The sequence below is a fragment of the Herpailurus yagouaroundi genome, unplaced genomic scaffold, assembly GCF_014898765.1.
Source record: "Herpailurus yagouaroundi ecotype Mexico unplaced genomic scaffold, PumYag 141, whole genome shotgun sequence".
Taxonomy (NCBI): domain Eukaryota; kingdom Metazoa; phylum Chordata; class Mammalia; order Carnivora; family Felidae; genus Herpailurus; species Herpailurus yagouaroundi.
The window spans coordinates 8,413,465-8,434,326 of record NW_024412396.1 but is presented as its reverse complement, the minus strand read 5'-3'; the positions used below and the strand labels follow the sequence as shown (position 1 = coordinate 8,434,326).

The following is a 20,862-nucleotide window of genomic DNA, read 5'->3' as shown; positions in this document are numbered from 1 at the left end:
GGCTTAAACAGTAGACATTTATTTCTCATTGTCCTAAAGGCTGGGAAGTCAAAGATCAAGATGCTAGTAAGTTTTGTTCCTGGTGAGAGTCCTCTTACTTGTGTGTAGATAGTCACCTTCTTACTTATTCTCACACTATGGAGAGAGAGCTCTGATCTCTTCACCCCCTATACAGACACCAGGAGCACCACTACCGTGACTTCCTCCAAACCCGATTACTTCCCAAAAAGCCCAGCTCCAAATACCATCACCCTTGGAATTAAGGCTTCAACACACAAATTTTGGGGGGACATAAGCACTCAGTCCATAGCACTTACACAGAGTCACCTTTAAAAAGGGTGTTGGTTTAAGATAAACCAAATGCCTGATTTCTAGGTAAAATTCTAGCTAAAATATGAGATGCGAACATGTTCTTTTGCCCAACTGAGATAAATATACTTGAATCCTCTTTCAGAAATCTAGTCAAATGGAGAGTTCTAACCCTGGCCAAATTTTCTAAAACATTCAAAACACTCCATCGACCTGTATCTTTGTACATTGTTAGCAGCTGAGAACATAACGTCGTAGAAGTTTACAAAATGTTTTGAAATAGTTCTAGAGACCTGGTTATGCTTAAAGAGTTCAGTTAAATATTCAGTCTTACCATATTTATTGACTTCCTACTATGCATTTTGTAGGCACTGTGCTAGATTAGTGACGACTCAGCCCTTAAGGAGATTTTAATCCAGAAGATTAAGAAGACAAAGGGACAATATGTCAAAGGTCTCAGAGATAATTCCATAGAAGCTGGACTCTGGAAGGGAACCAAAGCATCTGGTCCAGCGCTTCACTGTACAGAAAACGAAGGTGAGGTTCAGAAAAACACACTCATTATGGACTCATCAGGAATAGAACTCAGGGCTTGTGACAATCATATGAGTATTGCTTAATTATCAGAGAGAGGGTGCACCACAGATCCTAAATTCACATATTGATTTGTTTTGGAGACTCATTTAAGTCCTTGGCTTTCTTATTTAAAAAAAAATTTTTTTAATGTTTATTTTTGAGAGGGAGAGTGTGCATGAGCAGGAGAGAGGGCAGACAGAGGATCCAGAGAAGGCTCTGAGCTGACAGCAGAGAACCCAATTCAGGGCTCACACTCAATGAACTGCAAGATCATGACCTGAGCTGAAGTTAGCCACTTAACTGACTGAGCCACCCAGGTGCCCCATTGACTTTCTTATTTTTTATAGGAGTCAGAGTCTCATTGAAAAGAGTATCTGTGAGCATCCAATTTCAAAACTGCACATGACAATGCTGTGAAAATTTTACAGTACCAATTTGTAATTCATTCTTAGTGTTCCCAGTACTATTTGACTTTTAACTCTTGGAAGGAAGTCATAAAAGCTTGTAACCTCACAACATGGAAGAAAATAGTTGGTGTTAAGTACCAAGCTGTTAGATTAATTAACTAGTATTTACTGGGGACAGGGAAGTGCAAAGGGTATGGTTTCAGGAAGAAGGTATTGAGTCAATTGTTCTGAAAAAAAGTTGACCATATATAGCCAGTGTATCCACCTGACTTATAAATGACTGAAAATAGCACTGCCTATGAAAGCACATACCTATGAAGGTATAGTACCAAGCAGAGTTCCAATAAGGTTTTCAAGAAAAATTATGTAACAAATGACAGATAAATGAGCAGAATTATACGAAGTTTAATAAGGAGTTCTTGCATTTTGTGCCTTTGGATTTTAGACCTATTCAAATTGAACTTCCACTGTTGAAAGAAAGCTCGGTCTCCTCAAAGATGCTGTGGGACCTCGGTAATCCTTTCTCTATTTGCATGTAACTTCTGTGGCCCACTTTACAGGCCATGAGCTTTTGCACAAAGCTGTGCCTGCTTCTGCAGCAGCTCCAGGGAAAACTCAGAAAGAATGCACAAACTTGGCATCATCACTGGTTCTTCCATAGGATTTCAAATCCTGTTGTGTTCTTTCCTCTTAAAATTTCTGACATGAGCCTCAGAGTGACAATCTAGAGAGAGTTAAATCACTTAACTCTCTCCTTTTGATAAAAAAGAAAAAGTCGCGGTCCGTGAGTTTGAGCCCCGCGTCGGGCTCTGGGCTGATGGCTCAGAGCCTGGAGCCTGTTTCCGATTCTGTGTCTCCCTCTCTCTCTGCCCCTCCCCCGTTCATGCTCTGTCTCTCTCTGTCCCAAAAATAAAAAAATAAAAAAAATAAAAAAAATAAAAAAAAAAAAGAAAAAGAGATTCCAAATATCCAGAACATTAATATCTGTTTAAAAGGCGTGGGTTTATAATAAATAAGCCCTAACATCCAACAGGTGGCACCCAGGGTGCAATACACGATCTGCCAATTACTTGAAAGAACACTCTGAAAGAACATCTTTAGAAAAGATGGAGAGGCTAAAAACAATAAATAAATAACTAAAAAGTTCTCGACCAGGGATAGTGCTGGATATTTTTCCACTTGTCCTTCCAGATTCACTCTGGTGTGGCTTGCTCCAGGAGGCTAAGCTGTGTGCTCTGCTTTGCCTGGGCATCCATCCTGCGGTCTGGGTTCGCTTGGCTTCTGCCAAGTGAAAGAAAGCAGCAGAAGGAAGGAAGGAAGGAGAAGTGAGGTCTTAGAATGGACTTCCTGGGTCCACTTTGTTTGTTTGTTTTAATTTAATTTAATTTTTTCAGTGTTTATTCTTGAGAGAGACAGAGAGTGTCCCTGCCAGGGAGGGACAGAGACAGAGGGAGACACAGAATCTGAAGCAGGCTCCAGGCTCCGAGCTGTCAGCACAGAGCCTGATGCGGGGCTTGTACTCACGAACTGTGAGACCATGACCTGAGCTGAAGTTAGACAAGGCCTTTACCAACTGAGCCATCCAGGCCCCCCTTTGGATCTGCTTTCTAAACATACACTGCATGCTGCTAAATCCTCCACCAAAGGCCACTGTTTCCATCAGGCAGCCTTCCCCATGCAATCCCTTAACTAGAAGTTAGGGAGTGACTCCTTCCCTTTTCCTCTAGAGGCAGGGATAGTAACAGCTCCCCTTGTTGCAGCCCCCAGGGTGCTGCACTATCTTTTTGGTGTCCCTTTTCATGACAGATACAGAACAACTTAAGCAAAAACACAGAGCTCAGGTATGAGGTTAGGAACTTCTGTCTGCTTTGGTGCCTAGAGGAGTACCTGGCCAACAGTAAGCACTCAATACATATTTGTTGAAAAAACTGTTATACGTATATAAGTTTTAATGAAACTTATCATTGGTAATCACAATGCTTGTGATTTGCCAATGTAGATATTAAAAATACATTCCTACATGCATACATAAAAGCTTCAAACACATCCATGTTTTTATATGTACTTAATTGTGCATATATACAAATATATGAATGAAAAGATGTTAATGAATGAGAGTGACAGTGGTGGTGTCCTAATGGAAATTACTGTAGAAAGATGTTCACTACTTAAGATATAATTCAACCTTGTTAACAGGAGATAGCTCATACCTTCCCTTTCAATTCCCCCTGAGTAAACGTGCTCACTTGTGGGGCCCTATGAAAGAAATATTTATCTAGCCCCAACTGGTCATCTGCTCCTCTCTGGAAGCTGGGAGTGTAATGGTGACTATACTAGATTCCACCTGTCCCCATGTAGAAATGTGATGGCATAGGGGTGGGGTAGAAGAGTACTGAGTTTTATGGGAGTCCATGAAAGGATTACCTAATCCTTGACTTAGGACTGCCTAAGGCCAGAGCTGAGAGATAAGGTGTTGGCCAAGTAATGGAAGAGGCTGAGAAGAGAAGGGGGCTCCAGGCACAGGGGACAAGAGCTTGCACAAAAGTGTGGAGAGCAAAAGCCTGGCTCACTCAGGCAACTGAAAGAAGCTCATTATGGTTGGAAAACAGTTTGGAAATGAGAATATTGAGAAATGAGGGTGGAAGAGTAAGAAGTCAGACCATGCAAGGTTTTATATAGATTTAAGAGAGTTGAGATTTCAAGCCAGTTAAATGCTCATTGAGAGAGAACAAAAGGTAATTATTCTTCTCCTCTTCTCCAAAACATAAGCACACATACACACTTTATATCTCCTAATTGGGAGGAAGTTAAGGATTCCAGATGTTACTGTAAAGCAATGGTTGTCTAATTGATATTAACCCATATTTGTTGAAATGCTTAAATAACTATGATTAAGCAGCTAGCAGTTATTGTGTGCTTACTAGATTACAGGCACTGTTCTCAGAACTTTTTAGGTATGATTTTCTTTAACACTCACAATAACCTGATAGATAACTCTATCAGATAGCTACTATTATTATCTGAAGTTTACCAATAAAGAAGAGGTACAGGAAAGTTAAATGCCTTACTCAAAATCATACAGATAGTAAGTGGTAAAGATTTTTAAAAAATGGGGGGAGTAGTGGGTTTTCCTCATCTCCAGTAGAAGGTAGGTTAAGAAAAATACTTGGGAACTGCACTGATATTGAATATAAATAATTGGGACTAGGGTGATAAGCTTGCTTTAAGAAGCAACAGATTGGTCCCATACCTTATATCATAGCACAGAGAACAAATTTAGTGAATAATACATTAAGTGTTGAAACTGATGTAAGCACAAACACAGCAATAGATTGCTTTTCCTTTTTTTTTTTTTTTTTTTTTTAATATGGAACGCTTCACGAATTTTCATGTCATCCTTGTGCAGGGGCATGCTAATCTCCGTATCGTTCCAATTTTAGTATTAGTATATGTGCTGCCGAAGTGAGCACTTAAATTGCTTTTCTAAGGGGGAAATTTGAACAGAACTTTTTTGAAAGTCAGGGGAGCCATGGTAACTAAGAATTGAAATTTGAATCCAACAGGTCATGAACCAGTATGTCAAGGCAATGCCTGGTGCCTCCATTTTCCTAACTTTAAAATAAAGTGACATTTTATATTACTATGTTGGAGCATTGAAGAATTATGCATTATACAGCCATTTGAAATTAGTCTATGCTGTAATTATAAATGAGAAAAGGCAAAACATTATTTGAATCAAATAACTTCTAAGTCTTTAGTGTTATTAGAAGCTTACCATTAATCTTTAAGAAAAATAAGTCTTTGGTTGTTTGACACCAGCAGATGGCACCCTAACAAAATAATTTGTGTGCCATAGGTGAGCTCATACAGCCCTCTGTACATTCAAATGCAAGGCGAGCTCACTGTATTTGGATATGTAGGGTAGAAAAGAGGAAAACCAAAGACAAGACTTGCTCTTTTTGAGTCAGACAATTTTTACTTGGTGAGGAAAAAGCAGCAAGAACATTTTCCTTATTAGTCTTTATTTTGTGAATACCTAGCTAGCTTGAATCATTATTATAAGAAAGTGCTCTATAAATCTCCATAAACCTCCAGCTATAAAAGGTAACATGATTACATTGAAGGGAATAAAATGGACTGATCCATACCTCTTCCCAGCTTAAAAAAAAAAAAAGAAGGGAATTTGGTGAAACAAATACTCTTTTTGATTGTTTCAACTGACAGAGAAGACACGAGTTAGTTTTGTTTTGTTTTGTTTTGTTTTGTCTTTTAGAGTTTAATTGAGAAGAACTTAAACGTGAAGTCTGCATCAAAGATACTTGCCACAATGACCATTTCAATTTCAGACCTATTCAAGTTGAATTATTCCAATTAGGCGATTGGTGTTTGAATGTCCCCCCTTGCTATTTATGTGTTAACTATTATTTTTTTAAGTTTATTTATTTCGTTTGAGAGAGAGATGGAGGGAGAGATCTCATGGGAGCAGGAGAGGGACACAGAGAGAGGGAGAGAGAGAATTCCAAGCAGGCTCTGTGCAGTTAGCACAGAGCCCTTCATGGGACTTGATCCCATGAACCATGAAATCATAACCTGAGCTGATACCAAGAATCGGTTACTCAATCAACTGAGCCACGCAGGAGCCCTATGTTAACTGTTATTTTTAAAGTAAATACAGGGTATTTTGTTAAGATGATGATATGTGCATCTATAAAGGATGAGTATTTCCCATTTTAGAAGATGTCAGGGTTACCACTTTTTCTTTCTTCATCCTTTTGCTTAGTTCCAGGTATTTGATTTACAGAAACAGCCAGATCTGCAGTTTGCCCATCATTTTCTGGTCTCTGAAAAGGGTAACAACCCAAGTTTTTGGCCTGTTATTCAAGCCCTCTCACCTGCCTCTGTCTCCTAACAAATAATTCTTATCTTCTCCAAATATATGAATTTATAATTACTCTGAAAGGAACTATAATCAAAGAGTCAAACTTGAGTATAAAAACTACCCAGGATCCAAGACCAGCCCTCTCTCTAAGATGGAAACTTTAGGCGTAAAAAGCAGTAACAGGAGGTACCAGGAACTACATTCAGCACCAGTCTACTTCCTTTGTACACTTACTGCTGGGTCTTACTCAAGAAAAAGACTGAAATCAAATATATAATTCCATCCTCTTGAAGACCTTGAGTGAAAAGAGGGAAAGGCTAAGCAGCATGACTATTTTTAGGGATAGGGTGTCTGGGAAGAAATCAAGGTGATTTGCTTGCTGAGAAACAGAATGGTTCCTGGAGGCACACCCTTTTACCTAAAAAAAGCAGCTGACTTCCAGCCAAAGCCTTGGAAACAAGTGAGGCCGGTGCTTGAAAGATGAACCACACCTGACAAAGCTGGAGCTTGGTGGATTCACAACCTGCCCTGAGAAGACCATCCAGTTGCAAGGAACAGTGGTTAATAATTATTGAGCACAAACTAGCACTTGAGGACTCTGGCAAGCATTTATAGAAATTAATTAAATGCTTACACCAACCATATCATCGTGTTGCTATTGTACAGTATATACATTTTAAAGCTGAGAAACTTGAAGCATTCATAGCTTTATCAAAATTTACCCTGGGTGGTCTGGGTCCACTTTTAACTACTAACCCACATCACCTCTCTAGTAATTCTCTATGAACTTTTTGTGAACATTTCACCACTGTCTAAATAAAGATGGAAGAAGAAGAAAAAAAAACAACAACAACCAACAACTGTGGTTTCATACAGCCAAAAGAGAAGGGTTTTTGTTTGTTTTACTTAAGTTTGTAGCGGTGGAACTTTCTGGGTTGATAACAAAGCTCAACACTGCCATGTTATTTCACCATCTGGAAATGTGCCTCAGCTTGTCCTTCCCTCAGAGTGCCTGGTCAGCACAGAAGATCTATCAGTGTCTGCAGAAGGGGAAAGTTCCCACTCTTCAAGAGTTGTGTCAGGGAAAGAGTGATTCAGAAGATACTGGGAGGCACATAGAGAAATGCAAAAACAGGTAGAATTGAGTAGAGGAAACTAGTGCTTTAAACAAACGCAGGAAAAAAATCCTGGAATCCATCTAGGAGTCGCTGTGAAGCCGTGGTCAGCAAAGGAGCACATTGTGATGGTTCAAGTCAGTGAAGAGGGCTGGCCTCAAGTTTTCTCTCTCCACCCAGAGAGACCTTTTTCTGGGTATCAGGGTGGTACAATCAGTTTGGAGTCTTCCACCCACCTGACGACTATTCTCGCATTCTAAGGTCGAGAACCGTGTCTGGAGACAGCTTAGCCAAATATCCAGTCACTGGCGTCACCTGGGAGTCTGTTTCTTCTACCAGGTAACACTTAATGCTGTCAGTTCTGCCAGCTAACTCCTCCATCAAGAGTAATGTAGGCTTTTATTTTCTTCTTGGGATTCCAAAATGGGGATGGTTCCCGGGTCTTCTCCTTAGCGGTTCTCTTTTCACAACTCACTTCCCATCAGCCCAATTTGTTTTCCCACTTTATCCTAAAGAACTCCAAGGAGGGAAGCTAATAAAACCTGTTTAAGGCAGAAGTTGGGCAACTGCAGTCATTAGCGTCTCTGAAGTTTTTCCCCCCCTTCTGTGTATTATCACCACCAAGGCTAGGCTGATGTTTAGCAAAGAGCACCTGTCAAAACAAAAGAAGAGTTTCACACCTCACAATTTTAAGCCCCAGGTAAGAAACTCAGCCTGTTGGATCCGCAAAGAGGAAGACGAGAAACCTGAAACTCTAAGGCTTGGAGAAGAGTTAAATGAGTTTCCTCTGGGTACCAACAGGCTTTTGTTTAACACGATTAAATCCTCTTTGTTTCATTACAGACATCAATTCGAAAACAAACAGTGTGATCAAGATAAAGGCCTGGAGCAGCATTCTGTTTCTCTTTCTCTTCTTTTTCTCAGAGAGCTATCACCACCTCTCAGTGGACAAGCTTAAAGGAACTTAACTGGCTCACAGAAAATTGATGAGCTGAGCTGAGCAGGTGTACAGGAAAGCTTTGCGCTGCAGGGTTAGGCAATGGAAAAAGTGTGAAGCACTTATGTCCATGACCAGATCGAGTGATAAGAGGACCGGCTTCCTTTGCTATCTAATTAATTGTCTTTCTTTTCAAAACACGGTCTTTGATTTCAAGAAGCACCTGAAGAAGGTAAGACCTAGTCCTAGTGCGACAACAACCGAAAACTCCTATGGGGGTAGGGGTGGGGGGCTGGGAGTGTAGCATGCAGACAGGAAAGATGGAGAGAGGGAGGAGATGTTACAGAGTCAGTAACCAAAACAACAAAATATCCAGTCAAGAGATAGCAGTGAACTGAATTCTATCAAGGATGTGACAAAATTGAAACTGGTGTGCATTTCCAAGGCAATCCTTTCTATATTATTAAATTGCTTACTTTATTGTTGTCAGACAACACTAACTCCTTTTTTTTTTTCCTAAACAAAACATGGACATTGTCAGTGTAACAGCTACACTGAGCTGACAGAAGCCGGGGTCATCCATATACACATTTTAATTACCTCTTTTCAGTCAGGAACATCGTTAGAAGTTTATTATTACCAGCCACTATCTTGTGATCTTAATTGGCTTCCTTCACAGACGACACCATGAAGCCAACATAAGAGCTCTGGCAGCCTCCCAGAGATAGTGACCAGATCGGTGACACTTTATACTGATACTGTCTTCAGCTGAATAACAACCATCAGTTTAAGTTTTAATGCTAGACATGAGGTGGAAGCTTCTTTTAACACCTGTATGCAGAGATGTTCCTGATTCCATGGTGTTGAAAAACACACGGAGAAGTAGCGACTTTTCACACACCTTTGTTAGGGTTACAGAGAAATGATCTATACTTCAGAGAGGGATATGCCAAACAGCCAGTTATTCCCAGTGGCTCTCTTGGATTCTGGTAAAGTGGAAAATAATAGTTTGCTTGCCAAATGGAAAAATCCACATCCTTTGACGCAAAGATTAAGTCTGCAGCGTGGGCCACAGTTACCTGGCTGCTCGCTACTCAGAAAGTATGGAAACACCCTTACGTTAATAGTTTGCTTTAATAACATTGGGCCTGAATCACTAATAGTTATTAACTTAGTTTCCAAAGCTTTTGCAATCATGTTGATGCCAAATTTTGAGGCAGAGGGAAAAAGAGGATGATTCTGAAATAAACACATTATCATGTCTTGTGGTGGATGAGAAAAAGGAAAGTCTTTATGTAAATACACTTTGTATCTTTCTCTTTATAAAAGGAAAACAAATAAGTTCGGAAATGTTAAACGCTGGGATTCACTTTTGAAGACCAGGCTGATGATCTCTGGGAACAACATTACTTGGATACCTATTTATTATAGTAATTCTACTATTGATCCCTGGCCCTTTGGGCCATTCTTCGGGCATTTGTAGAAAATGAGCTAAGTCACAAATATTCTAACTTTGGGTAATTATCAAAGTTTAGTAAAATGTTCAGTTCCACCAGAGAGAAAAAAAGCAATTTAAAAAGGCTACATATATCGGTGGATTATTTATTCAGAATAATAATGGTTAGAAAGTTTGTTTATATCTTCATGGGTAAGATTTAAAAAGTATTGGTATTATCAATATATTCCTGACTTAATTCTTTTAAAAGAGATGCTTCTCATTCATCATGATCTGCAGATTTAAGAAATCCATCTCCAACAATATCGCAGAAAAAAGCTACGAAATGGGTAGATTCTCATTCATCATGATCTGCAGGTTTAAGAAATCCATCTCTAACAATATTGCAGAAAAAAGCTACTAAATGGGTAGACTCTTAGGAGTAAAATTTTCCACTCAGTGAATTGAACTAGTGTAGGCATTAAAGTCTTTGGAAAGAATCATCAGTCCACTTAGTTATCTCCCCAGAGGTTTGGTTATCAGAGGATTAATACATCTACTTTCTTCCTGGCAATTACTCTACAGTGACCCGGAATACACAGGCTGCTTTTGCATGGCTTGATATTTCACTTTTTAATAGCACTCAACCATCTAATCATAGGTAAATATTATGAAATTAAAGAATCTATATATAAATGACAAAACCAACTTCATTTTCTGGAATTCCTGGAATATGAGGTCGTGTCATGATTATCCATATGTAAGTATAATTTCTATGCCATATGTATAGGTTTAAATTTTAAAATGTGTCTCAAGACTTGACATTGATATATTCCTTCTACAAATACAGCTGACTTCTCAGTGAGAAGGATCTCGAAATAAAGAAAAAAAAAACGGATGAAAAATTCAAATCACCATAATTAGTACGAGACAGCTAAATGTGGTTTAAACAACAGTGAAATGAGGACTAAATAAAATAATTTTTCTCTTCCTTCACTACCAAGCATAACCTCTTGGCGGCTCCACTTCTGTTCTTCAAATGGTCATCTTTTGCCTCCAGAAAAGGTCTCCTTCTCATTCTTATTTTTTTGTTTACCTGGTAGATTCCCTCTTTTAGGAAGACATGAAAATTAGCTTTACATTTCAACTGCTCTACTGTATTGAAACAGGATGATGAAAATACAGCTGTTGAAAACATACTGTGAGCAGGCAAGGAAATATTTTTAAGAAGAGTTATCAAAATCAGAGTGCCAATCACTTTTAGAAGCAGGGTAAAAATTACTTGCACTTCAATATTTATATTTATATTTATTATAAGAAAAAAGTTTTTTTTTATGGAGAGAAGGTGCAGAAAAGGGCACAGTATTAGCTAAATATTGTACCTTAGAACATCAGTCATTTCCTTCTCAATAGTACTGAAAGGGTCTAATTTATAAGTTTTTCCATCTCCCTGTTATGCTGGTTTGTAAGTTCTGACACTGCTACTGGTATGTTAATGAGAAGCTAGCGTTCCATTAAGAGAAAACCATATGCTCTACTGCCTACTGTGAAAGAGAAAGCATGTAATGTGGCTGTTGCCTTAGTAACACATTAATTCATTTTGTCAGTGTTGGCACAGATCATTTCATTTATAAGAAAACAAGTATAATAGTTTACCACATCTATAATATTTACAGTGTTTCTGTTACAAAACAGTGACAAAATGAGTTTAAAAAATAGCGTTGGTATAATATCATTAAAATATGGAATTTGTGGTAAAATTTTCCCTGTAAAAATGAAAAAAAATAAAGATTGGTGTAAAATTCCTCTTCACAATCCTACTTAAAACATTTTAACACCAAACTGTTTGCTTTTTAGCATATTTGTATTATACTAATAACGTGCGTCTGCTGCAAAAAATTTAGTCCATGGAAGACACAAGTGCATTAACAGTTTTTAATGAATGCTAAACAAAATATTTCATACAACAGTTTTGTTAAATTACAACCATTATAAACCTAATCGTATGCTAGTGTGTTACTCATAACAAGACTAAACATTTATCTAGTTTTATCTGTTCTTCCAGATGTTTATTAGTATTCTAGCACTCCTAAAATATTTAAATTAAACCACTCCATTTTCTCATGTGAATGCATTTTGGGTTTTATTCACAGAAAATCTAGTCACATGTATATCTAAATAAATATAGTACACTGTATATGCTTTATGCACAAGTGATACTTAATGTGAATTGAGATAATCCGAAAGCATGATAAAGGAGAGAAGTGATTAGGGGAAAGACAAGTTCCTGTTTATTAAAGTCTGCACCTGCAGCAGGATATCAGTTCTACCCATCCTTAGGGTATTCCACACCTGTAAACACACATTCTTAACAACAAACATTTTGCATCTGTGATGTTCACCTACCTTCTTTAACCAATAAAAAGGGACGCGTGTACAGGATAGCGAGCAACTATCATTTACCAGTTTATGTAGCGATTCAAGTTTTATGTCATTTCAAAGGAAGCGTTGATACATTTACATGAGTTACACAAATGAGTGCAAAGCACTGCAGAGCCGGCCATCCAAGTAATGAATGGCCAATTATACTTTCAACATTAAGAAATACCTTGCTGAAGTATTGGCGTTCAATGGGTTCATCCAAGCTTCGTGAACCAAATGTGGGTGTTTTTGTTTTTTCTCTCCTCACTATATTCACTGCAGTGCTCCCAACTTGGATGGGATTCTTTCCAATTAGAACCCAAGACCCAAGAGTACTTTTAAGAGTCTTCTTTACAGACCTGCAATGCGATTACTCTGGGAAACACTTAAGAAAATAAAATTTATGATTAGCTTTGATGAAAATGACTTTAGTTTTAACTTCATAATATCTCTGCTTTGATATGGGTAAAATACTTTGAATGGCTACATCACCAGAAGAGAAAATATAACCAAACATCAATGTGATTTTATATGATAGGGAATTAAATGTCTCTGAAATGTAATCATATCACATTGACTCACCCAATAAAAGTAACTTAATGAAGTATTTTCTCTAATTCATATGTTTTTACTTATTAGTTTGTGGTGCTTGAAAAAATAAGCTGTAAACTTTTCAAGATCCTTCTTTCAACTCGACCTATTTCTATCAATAAAACTGGTTTGTCAGCAGTTAAATGGCACCATATTTATGCTTTAAGTGCACTAAATTATGGGTAGCTTTATAATAAGACTCACTGATTAGACGTACTATAATAATATGATACATATTACTAGGACTTTGCTTAAATAAAAAAATTATCTCGTGGTATATAACACCTCAAATTTTAAATCTTTTTGATTTTAACAGTTTATTGTTATTCATCCCCCTATTAACTAATGCATTCATTTATGTAAGGATAGAAAACAAAACTGGAAACTGGAAAATATACACATGTAAATTTATATATATATATATATAGATAGATATTTATGCATATATTTTATGCTATTTAATGTATTTTTATTTTCTTTTGATAAAGCCCCATATTTTATATCTAATATTACCCTAGTGAAACCTCTTATTATTTTCTCATGATGGTTTCCAAAATCCGCATTTATTCTCAAGAGCAAAGAAAACTATTGTTGTACCTACATGACAACAAATAAAAGATAAAATAAAAATTCCCCCCCAAAATGATTTATTATGTTTAGATATATTATACCCTGTAATCAGATTAACTGTCTTTTACTCACTGATGCCATCAGTTGTGTTTCTTTTATTTCCATACAGGAATATGAGGAATCGAGAATGACAATCATGAAGGCCAACTACATTCGAGGTCAGCTTTACGTATATATTTCTTAACATATTTGAGTCTAAGGAGTTCAACTCTGATAATATTAAATTATTATGGTGCTTCATAACTGCTTACCCACAGCATTATAAAAATATTCTTTATAAATGATACCTATTATAGTCACTATTTTGAAATGTATATGAAATATAATCAATACATATGAAGTAAAAATCGATATTTTTGAACTGTCTAAGTACTTATTTAAGAACTATAAAGGGGCATATAGTAAATATGTAAAAAAACCAACATTAAAATATTTTTAAAATGGCACATGTCGAATAATAAATACTTTGTAAATACCTGTTGAATAAATGAATGGACATATATAAGTATACTTGCATTCATACCAACGTTCTAGTCACATACTCACTAAGTTTATGGTATTCATATCTTACTGGTGGAGCATTTTGATTATAAGAGTGATAAAAGTAAGGATTTAAAATTTAGCAGTAACTCATCAGGCTTGGCTTTTGGAGTTCCTTTTTTTATGAGGTAATGTTTCAGTCCAATTGAATTCACTGCACGTTTTCTAAGTGGTGGAAAGGAGGGACAGAATTAAATGATCTCTCAAATCATTTACCATATATTAAAATAGTTGTAAAATAAGAATGCAAATTTTAATAGTTATCAAAAGGTATTTTAAACTTACATATAATTTGTTACTGTCATTATTCATTTGACACAAAATATGTAATATGATACAAATAATAAACTTCAAATAGTTGAATACAGAAAAAAATTTGGCCTAATGCATTAGGGGGATAGAGGCAGAAATATGTCAGTATAAGGATAATGACATGGTTTGGGCCATGTTCTTTTCTGGGAAAATTCGGATTTCTGTTCTCAGTTTTTCTTCTTTATTATCTACTACATATAGAATATTTCTTAAGTAAATGAGGAAGATATAAAATACATGCTCTAATGTTTTAGAAGATATATGTAATATTATTTTATATTTTTCCAGTAACTAATACACAAACAATTGGTGATCACTAGCTTATTTCTAACTATTCCCATGATTAGGGTACCCTAAAAAATCTAGTCCTGGGAAATTGTTTTCTAGGCTTAAGTCATATAATACACGAGAACATAGTACAGCACATGTGACCCATGCTTATATGATATAATTAGTGCATAAAAAAAACTTTATTTAGAAATATGACAGTACTGGGTAGCAGTTCTTTCATATATTTCCAAGTGACCTAAAAAGAACGTGTTAGAGGTAGAAATTTTCCTAAGTTGATGCTAATATTATTCAAACATACACCACATGTTTTCTTGAGTTTTGTCTTCTTTTTTAATTTTTCATCAAATTGATAAGAAGCCCAGCTTCCTAGCAGTGCAATATGAAACCATAATCATATCTGAAGACTGGACTTTTTACTTATGGGATTCTCTGTTCTAGCCAATACAACTGGGTTTTCTTTTGTTTGTTTTGCTTTTTACTCTTAAATACAGGGAAAAAAAAAACTTTGCCTCAAAAAGAAAGACTTCTACAGGGAGGAAAACATACTAAAGAAAAGTACACATTATCAAATTTGAATTTTTTTTTCAAATCTGGATTTTTCCATAGATGATAAAATTTAGGCACGTATAAAAAACACTTTATAAAAACCTATATCCCTATAAATTATACTCTATTTTGATAAAATCAAAGAATGTTTCATAAACAGTACACACGGAACACTCAGATCAGAACTTTAATAACAAATGCTATTTGCAGAATTTTTACCATAATAATAATTTCTCATTTGTTTGTTAATAAGGGCAATATACATTTTTTTTCCCTGAATTCCACTTTATGTAACATTCATGGTGAGAAACTTTTCAAAGAATATAATGATACTACTCAAAGCAATAAATAATGATTTCAGATTTGGCATACAAGGAATGCTAACCCCATGGCCTGACTAAAGATTTCCACATAATCCCTTGCAAGGTGGGTTCTTTGATTTGTGCAAGATTAATGTTTGTAAAATGACCAATTTTTGTTCCTCATGTCCTGTTTGTCTGATCTCCTGTTAGATCTCCTGTTTTCCTGCTCAGTTCACTCATGCTCCCAGAGGGTGGCAATTTTGTCCTCTTCATCTGTGTATTCTTCATACCACTATTGCTCACTAAGTGTCTGATGCCTAGAACACAAATCCTATCGTAGGTGAGTTTGTCCTTACTTGTAAAGATGATATCGTACCTTGTGTTAAAATATTTATTAAACTTATAGAGATAACTAACTTCATAAGGTAAATTCAGGCAAAATATTATTCCCTTGGTTTTCACACACTAGAGGTGTAAGTAATTTTAGCCATAATTGCTTTAGTGAACTGTCAGCTTATGTAAATTTGTTTCGGATGTTTGAAATGTTTATTTTTGTTTTGAGAGAGACAGGGAGCAAGTTCAGGGGAGGGGCAGAAAGAGAGAATCCCAAGCAGTCTCCACGCTGTCAGCACATAGCCCAATGTGGGGCTTGAACTCATGAACCATGAGATCACGACCCGAGCCGAAATCAAGAGTCAGGCATTTAACTGACTGAGCCACCCAGGTGCCCCCGTAAATTTTTTTTAAGTAGGCTCTACACTCACTGTGGGGCTTTAACTCACAACTCCAAGATCAAGAGTTGCATACTCAATTACTGGGCTAGCCAGGCACCCCCAGCCTGTGTAAAAGTTACATAATATCCAATTGACTGTATAGTTTAGTTTTGAAGAAATACAGAAAGTCATAATGTCTCATTATAGAATCGGCAGGTAATCAGTACTCATACCAAATAATTTTCATGAAGTTAACTCTGACATTTAAGAAGTCTTTTATACATATTTTATTCTCAACGTTCCTCATTGTATTGTAGAATGTCTCCTTACATAGGAAAGTTTCCATTCAGTTGAGCATCCAACTTACTGAGTTCCATATGTAATTCCAAAAACATTAAATGATTTAGTCAAGATTATAATTTAAGTTCTACTCAGTATTCAAAGCTTTCTGCCTGTTTAGATTATTTCTAGATATAACTAATTAAAAAAAATTAGAATCATAAACTTGCAATGTTAAGTACAAGATGGTTGGGGTGAGGAAGTAAATTAATCTATATGGAAAATATAAAACAAACATTTCCCATGGCTTTTAAGACAAACAAGGCCATGTTTATTTTATTTTTCTGTTATTAAAGCCACAATAAATTATTTTACTGAATATAATATTATATATATACAAGTCAATTGTTACTTAATAACAGAGTAATTGGGGTTATTTAAGTTTGCTGAATTTATTTTCTAAGTTTATCCCTAAAACAGATGCAGAACTCAGTATTACCAAAAGAAATTCTAGAATTTTGGGCTTTGTCAAGGTACTTTGTCAAATCTATACCACCTTGGTTTTGTAAGCCACAGGTCTTTTGGAAAATTCTATCTCACAAATAATTGCAAGTTAAAATTTGGAAGTAGGTTTCTGGAACTTTATACTTTTCTACATATATAATATCAAAATGAAGAAGGAATGGGAAAAAGGTGAGAGAGAGAGGAAGAGAAGTAGAAAGAGGGAGAATTGGAGAGGAGACAGTGGAGAAGGGGTGGCCAAGGAGGAACCACTGAAATTTTTCTGAATGAGTGAACAGAAGTTGAAATAGGTAAAGACTGGAAATTTAGAAGGTGTGTGTGTACATGTGAGAAGGAGATTGACTGAAGGAAAGTTTGATTATATGTTTAAAATTGGAGAGAAGGAGGGGCACCTGGGTGGCTCATTCGGTTAAGCGTCCGACTTTGTTCAGGTCATGATCTCACCATCCATGAGTTCGAGCGCCACATCCAGCTCTGTGCTGACAGTTCAGAGCCTGGAACCTGCTTTGGATTCTGTGTCTCCTTCTCTCTCTGCCCCTTCCCCACTCACACTGTCTTTCTCTCTCAAAAAATAAACATCAAAAAAAATTAAAAAAAAATAAATAAAATTGGAGAGAGGATGGGGGCGAGGGGGTAAGGAGAATGCATCAGGGGCCAGGTTCTCTTCATAGGAGGAAGGAGCCGGCATGAGAGAGAAGGCATGAGGCACAGAAGAGCCAACAGGTGGCACCAGTGGATTGAGGCAGTTTAGTTGTTTGGCAAGTATAACTGGTCAGTGTGGAATTAGGTAGAGAAAGAAGAGACTGAGAATATTGCATAGGACACCTATCTGCCTTGAAGAAAGAGTAAACACAGTAGAGAGTAAAACCGGCAATTATATGTATTCAGCAAATAATTATTGAGCACCAATTGTGTGCCATGTACTGTTACATGGCCCTGGAATTACAGTAGTGAGAAAAGAAACATAGTCTTTTGGAGTTTAAAGTCTAATGAGGCCAATAGGCAGTACTAATGAATGCACCATCAAATAATCATTTAAGTATAAACTGTAGTAATTTGTTTGGAGGAAATGAACAAAGACAGAAGTGTGTTGGTTTATTTTTATTTATCTATTTTTTCAAGAAGCCTCCATGCCCAATGTGGAGGCTACACTGACTAGCCAGCCAGGTGCTCTAGGAGTGTATTGATTTATAACAAATATGTTTTACTTGTACTGGGGGTAGCAAAATTTCTCTGTGGAAGTGATGTTTAAGTTGGGATCAGAAGATGAGACAGGAGTTAGGCAAAAGGTGGTAGAAGAAAAGTATATGCAGAAGAAACCTAAAACAGGAAAGCATTTAATGTATTTGTGGAACTAGACAAAGGCCAATGTGTTCCAGAATTTGCCGAGAAGAATGACTAGACACAAGATTGGAAAAGTAGACAAGGAAGGTCAGGCAGGGACTTTAGGCAACATTAGGATTGGGCTATGACTCATTTATCCTCTGAGTCATAGAAAATGGTCAAAAGTTCCAAACTAATGTGTTATTTCATCATATTTGTGCTATCAAAAGATCACCCTGATTGTGTGATTTGGAAACAGAATTCAGTCTGTGTTTGGGTGAGGGGGGTCCAGGGTGGTAATGGGGAAACAGAATGGATTCAGGAATAATGATTTGGGGGCTATTGTAGTAACCCAGATGAAAGATGATGGGATCTTCAAGTAAAGAGGTATGGTAAAGGTGGAGAGGAGTGGGAAGAGTCAACATGTATTTAGGAAGTAAAATTTTCAAGTATGCCCGTACATTGTGTATGGAAAGTGAGGAAAATGAGGATGTCAAAGGCTGCTCTTGGGATGGAGGACCTTTTCAAATGTTAACTGACAGTTATTTCCTCACATGTCCTGCACTTTGGTTTGAAATCATACATGATTGTGAAATTAAAGTATATGATTATTTGCAAGGGATCCCCAAATAGAAAATCACATTGCATTGGTAGCTGTGCAAAATATGTTGTCTATTTCCAAAACAGTGCAGAATTCCATGTTCTATTGTTTCAAAGGTTTCTGTCCTGGAAGTAAGAAAGATAGCATCCTTGTTCCCCCCTTTCTCCTCTGATATTCCTTTGTCCAGAATGCCTCTGAATTCCATCATAGATCACTGACTTAAATCCTCTACCTGCCTTTCACCCTCCCCCCCCCCCCCCCAATTGGTGATGGTAAGACTTTGTAAGTTTAGGATTGTATCAGCTTTAGGAAAAAAATATGGATTTCGGCTACTTACCAGGTTTTACCATCAAGAGAATTTAATTTAAACAAATTATTTGAGTTAACAATGAGAGCATAGACAAGATTCACATTATTAAATTTTTTATCATTCTTATCTGCTATGAACATTAAGTATGCCATATACAGTTTACCTTAGAACAGCATGTAGGATGGGGTGCCAGCCTCCTGAGCAGTAGAAAATCTGTGTATGACTTTTGATTACTAATAGTCTACTGTTGACCAGAAGTCTTTCTGATAAAGTAAACAATTGATTAACACATATTTTATATGTTATATGTATTATAGACTCTTCTTACAATAAAGTAAGCAAGAGAAAAGAAAACATTATTGAGAAAATCATATGGAAGAGACAATACATTTATAGTACTCTACGATATTTACTAAAAAAATCTGCATGTAAGTGGACCCTTGCAGTTCAAACTGTGTTGTTCAAGAGTCAATTGCATAACTATATTAGTTTTAAATTTGAAGGATAAGGAATTGGCAGTTATTAATATGTGGCCATCTTAGCCACAAAATAAAGTTAAATTATGTTTTCTTTTGAGTTTGAAACACAAATTTAAGCCTTTTTTCCCCTAATAATAATGGCTATAATTTTTAAGCCTTTATTAAGGGCAAGGAAATGTATAGATACACGATCTCTTGTCAATCTCACTAAAATCCTATGAGGTGGGTTATTAATATTCCCATTTTTCAGAAGAAGTAACTGATGGATTTTTAAAAAAAAATCAAGTAACTTGTTCAAACACAAGTCTGGCTCATTTCAAAGTTCTATGTATATTAAGAAAATTTCATGATTATGTCTTTATTGAAAGCTGTAGGCTGAATCTTGGAAAGAAAACACTTTTCAATATTATTTTTGTGTTTTAAAACCAGAATAAAGTTTGGTATTCTTAGCTTAAAACAAACTTTTAGAAATAAACATGTGACTTGCTCTTTGAAAAGATTTGCCAACATCTGACTTTTAAATACAGGTATATATAAAGCCAATGGCTGTCCAAGTATATCTAAGGGCCACATGTTGGCCTACAGGTCATTAGTGATGAACTTACTTTTATCTCTGGCTATGTCATTTAACTGCCTAGGAAAATTAATTGTTTCCTTTTCAAATGTGAGTAGTGACATTTACTTCCAGGAACTCCAACATGACCAACAAATATAACTGAGGTAATTGGTTAATATCATCAATAATTTACGAAAGAATAGTTCAAACTAATCAATGTATTTATTATCTTTTAGCTATCACATTGAGAAAGGTGCTGTGAACCTAGAATTTCTTGAAAAAGGCTCTCTTCACAACATGTAGAATTTCGTCGCCATGCACATCCAAGTGAAATAAGGTAAAGGTAAAATTAGAATCTTTCCTAGGTCTTTCCAATAATTATCCTACACAGGGGAATAGTATTGTCACAAGATTCTCTGCCTAAATTTCAAAACATCACATAGCTTATTAAAAAAGAGATGTTAATTTTATCATATAAAATATGAAACATGATTTTTTTTAAGGAATCTGTTACAGTTTGGACATAGTAAATTATTTTGGAGAAACAAAGCAAAACAAATGGGGGAAAAGGCAGTTGCATTTTTGGAGACTGTCACAAGAGGGCATTTATGGATTAACTCAGTAAATTTTTCTCCATTGGAAAACACTGAAAGCATTTCCAATTCCCAAAAGCAAACTAAGAATAATTAAATATTAAAAATTTAAAGGGAAAAAAAGTCTCTGAAGTTTTTATTTTGTATTAATTCTGCTCTAGGAAATTGGCTGTTCTTTTTTCAGGTGTCTCTGTC

The 20,862-nt window shown here is 36.2% G+C and overlaps 1 long non-coding RNA gene and 1 other non-coding gene across 2 annotated transcripts; one reads left to right on the top strand and one right to left on the bottom strand.

Annotated features, from left to right (window-relative positions):
- Window positions 1–4,653: 4,653 nt before the first annotated feature.
- LOC121032432 (U6 spliceosomal RNA) lies at window positions 4,654–4,762 on the bottom strand. Its single transcript, XR_005791265.1, has one exon. It is a non-coding gene; the product is annotated as a U6 spliceosomal RNA (small nuclear RNA).
- Window positions 4,763–8,093: 3,331 nt separating this feature from the next.
- LOC121031264 (uncharacterized) lies at window positions 8,094–13,447 on the top strand. The gene is made up of 3 exons (XR_005790635.1): window positions 8,094–8,455; window positions 10,663–10,723; window positions 13,410–13,447. It is a non-coding gene; the product is annotated as an uncharacterized LOC121031264 (long non-coding RNA).
- The last annotated feature ends 7,415 nt before the right edge of the window (window positions 13,448–20,862 follow it).